This window comes from Haemaphysalis longicornis, unplaced genomic scaffold, assembly GCF_048455015.1.
Source record: "Haemaphysalis longicornis isolate Haplotype H1 unplaced genomic scaffold, Haemaphysalis longicornis Haplotype H1 scaffold_14, whole genome shotgun sequence".
NCBI lineage: Eukaryota > Metazoa > Arthropoda > Arachnida > Ixodida > Ixodidae > Haemaphysalis > Haemaphysalis longicornis.
In genome coordinates, this window is record NW_027526245.1 from 27,454,891 (window position 1) to 27,458,606 (window position 3,716).

General features: G+C 57.8%; 1 pseudogene; it reads right to left on the reverse strand.

Moving 5' to 3' along the window:
- Positions 1–887: 887 nt before the first annotated feature.
- On the reverse strand, positions 888–2,118 carry LOC144164815 (uncharacterized; annotated as a pseudogene).
- Positions 2,119–3,716: the final 1,598 nt, after the last annotated feature.

Sequence of the window (3,716 nt, forward strand, 5' to 3'; positions counted from 1 at the left end):
CCAGGCGACCGCATCGATGGGTGTAGCATTGATTGCTTCAATTTCACCTCTTATGCGATCAGCGAAGGCCGCGTTATCGACGACCGTAGTGTTCATCAGCCAACGGCTGCCAACCCTTCCCTTGATTTCGCGCTCAGTTTTAATGGTACATGTTACCAAACCGTGGTCCGAGAAAGCAACAGGGGTGACGGCGTAGTCAGTCACTAACGGCAGCGCATCCCCCGTCAAGTACACCCGATCTAAGCGAGCCTGTGACGTGCCACGCCATCTGGTGTAGCGGGAAGTTGACCACCCACGCTGGAGGGCGACGTCGTTCAGGTCACCCTCTCGAAGGACTGCTTTCAAAACACGCGCCGAAGCGTCCGCCACGCCCCTAGCACCTGCTCTGTCGCTGGCATCAACAACGCAGTTGAAGTCGCCTGCCAGGACGAGTCGACCCGGAATCACCAGAATGTCACGAATGGAAGAGAAGAAATCGGCGCGCGCCGCCTGATCGTTCGGTGCATAAACGCAAACAAAGCGCGTAAGCTCCCCTCCCACCAGGACATCGACGGTGCAAAAACGCCCGTCCCTCGCCAGCTCGCAGTCAATAACGGTTAAGAAATTATGTTTCCTAATTAGAATAGCGGTTCCGCCCGCACGGGTAGCTGTGAGGGTGCAAAAACACCAAAATTGGTGGCCAAAAAAACGTACAAAATTTTGAGCGTCCTCTCGAGAGGCAATTTTGGTTTCTTGTAAAAAAACAACGTCTATCTTCTTTTCATTAAGGAGGTCGGCCAGCCAATGCTTCCGTTTCTGCGTGGTTAGACTTACCACATTTAAAGTGGCAAGCGTGACTGCGCTCTGTTGTGGTGTCATGGTTTGAAAGGCGCTTACCGACTGGGTCTTCAACTCCTTCCGCTCGTTGAGCTGCCCTCGGGGTTCGTTGACCCGGCCTCTCCCTGGCTTGGCTGGTTGGGGGCTGCGCCGCCTTGTTTCCCGCGCGCCCTCCGCCGCGTCTCGACGCCCGTGGTGGCGGGTTGGCGCGGTGCTGCTGCGTCCTTTGTCAGGGGATACTCGTCGGCGTCGGCTCCGTCGGTCCCTCCTGGCTGGTCGCTCGGGGCGGGCACCTCCTCTCCCTCCGGGTCGGCCGGTTTCTCCTCTCCGCTCTGCTGCTCGTCCGCGGTGGGCTTGGCGGTGGGTGGGGGGGAAGTCTCGGTCGCGCTCTCCGTAAGCGGTTTCTTGGGGTCACCGCCTGCCTTGCTCTCAGCTGCAGCAATGGCCCCGGGCGCAGCCGCTGTCGATTTCGCCGCCTCGATATCCTCCGCGTCCATAAAGTCGTCCATCGTTTGCAGGGCAGACCGTTGCTTGGTTTTAGACGCGTAGGTTTGTACGCAGTCCGCCTCGATGTGGCCGAAAGAACGGCATTTCCGGCACCACGTGGCTCTGCATTGCCTGCGTATGTGGCCTAGTTGCCTGCAGCGTAAGCAAAGGGGGGCCGTCCCGGTACGGAGATCAGAATCGGCACGCCGTCAATCTTCGCTTGGTGGGGCACCTCGTTGAGCGCCTCGGCGTCGCGGGGTGCCAGCTGCACGACTCTGGTGTTCGTTTCGGCCTCCTCTAGGCCCGGGATCCTCGATTTCTCTCGGACGACCCGCTTCACTTTCCCGAAGCGGCCAAGTTGTTGGGCGATGAGGGCGTCCGGGACGTGGTGTGGAACCCAGTGCACCTTGATGTCTTTCTCCTGCACGTTCGGGTCGATCACGACGCACTTCCTCCCTTTGACTGTGATTTCGGACTTGGATGCCAGGGGAGCCATGTCTTCTCCCGTCTTGAAAGTGAGCATCCATACGTGATTGAACTGAAAGCCTCCAAGGCTGGCAATGCTTTTAAGCTCGATCACAGCTGAGAGGCCCGCTGCGATATCTTGGGTTCCGTATGGACGGGCTGCCGGGTCACAGTGCAGAAACAGCGAATTCTCCGTCACCTTTCCCGTGGGCAGGGTGGGGAGAAGCATCCTGTACTCCGACGAGCCGGGGACGGTCGCCGATGTGCCGGGGAAGGACCGGTTTGACGCGGGTGCGCCTGCCGAACGCGAGGAGCTCGCTCCTGACATGACCGCTCCCTTCGGTGTCCGACGGGAGACTCCCACCACAAAGCCGACACAGAAGGGAAGGTTACGAACACGCCTTATATCCTTGACTCATTCAACCGTCGGCCACAGGTGCGCCCTCTCCCCCGCGTCCTCCTCGCCTTCTCTCCGCTCGCAACGCCCTCTCTCGCCGCGTTCGGTTCGGGCGCACAACAGGTGGGGACGTGCGCAACACCCTCTCTCGCCGCGTTGGGTTCGCGCTGATCAACAGTCGGTTCGCGCGCAAGAACAGGTGGGGGCGCTCGCATCGCGCTCTCTCGCCGCGGTCGGTTCGCGCTTAAGCCGCATATGTCGTTCGCGCGTGCTCCGGTCGCTAACATCTGTGGCGTGATCGTGACGTCAACATCACGCGTTCGTGTGGTGGCGCGATTTTGGCGCTATAACACTCTCTCGCAAGGGGCATTGGATTGGATTGGATTGGCTTGGCTTGGCTTGGCTTGAATTGGATTTGGATTGGATTGGATTAAAGTGGATTGTGTTGGATTGTGTTGCGTCATAGCCGCGCCACGTTGCGTCATAGCCGCTCCACGTTGCGTCATCCGCGGCAGGGGGTTCACGGCACGTTTCACGTTTCACCAGCGACTTCATCGACAATGTCTACGCTGGAAGACAACAATTACAACAACAAGCAATACGTAAACCATACGACTTGCAGGCGCGCCCCCCGCGGAAATGCTCTGCATTTGATCGTGCCCCTCGCGAGGGGCATGTTTTTTTTAGGGCCTCCCGTGAACCTGCGCACTTCGAACATGGCGACGAAATATCTCTGCTCACAGTAGGGGCCTTAAACACAGTGTACTTACGCTGCCCTCTGCCGTGAGCCTCCGGAAATGCCCCATCCTCGCTATCTGTCTGGCTTTCGCCGTTCCTTTTAGATGTGGCGACACTATCGTTACTCGAGCTCTTCGCAGCGAGCCCAGCTAGTTCTTTCCTCAACAGTTTCTCGAAATTGTACTTCTTGTCGCATAACAGCTGATCCGACCTGTTCGAGAATAAGTACCTGCATTCCGGAAGAAGTTGTGGGGATACTGCCGCCTGCGTGACAAGTTCACCAAATGGACCTGCAATGCTGATCTTAGCAATCGGCAGGCGCACGTTTCGTGCTTCCACGGCCTGCTTTACCCAAACATAATGTCCCGTCAGCTGATACTGTTCAACGTACGAAAGGTGGATCATGTCTACCGTCGCCGTGGAGTCGCGAATAACTCGGCACGGTTTACCGTTGACCACTAGCTCACGTACGTACGGCTCTAGCAACTGTCTGCTGTCCTGACTCTGATCTAGCTCGTGATAGACTAGTTTTCCCTTCTTGCACCTCGCAGCGAAATGTCCCGTATCGCCGAAGTTGTAACACGCAGCCTGTCTGCGCGCTTAAAAAGCATTCCTGCTGCGCTGCTCCTCAGCGACTGCTCTCTTTTTGTGATCGCGGCCAGTTCCCCTATCTACCACAACGACTTCCCTTGCTCAACCGTCTTCCTGCGGAGCTCTGCCTTTAGGCCCTGACTTATCAGGACTCGGAATGAACTGTTTTTGGCCGTCTTTCAGCTCCTGCGCACCTCGACGTCCGACGAACTGGTCGGCTAGC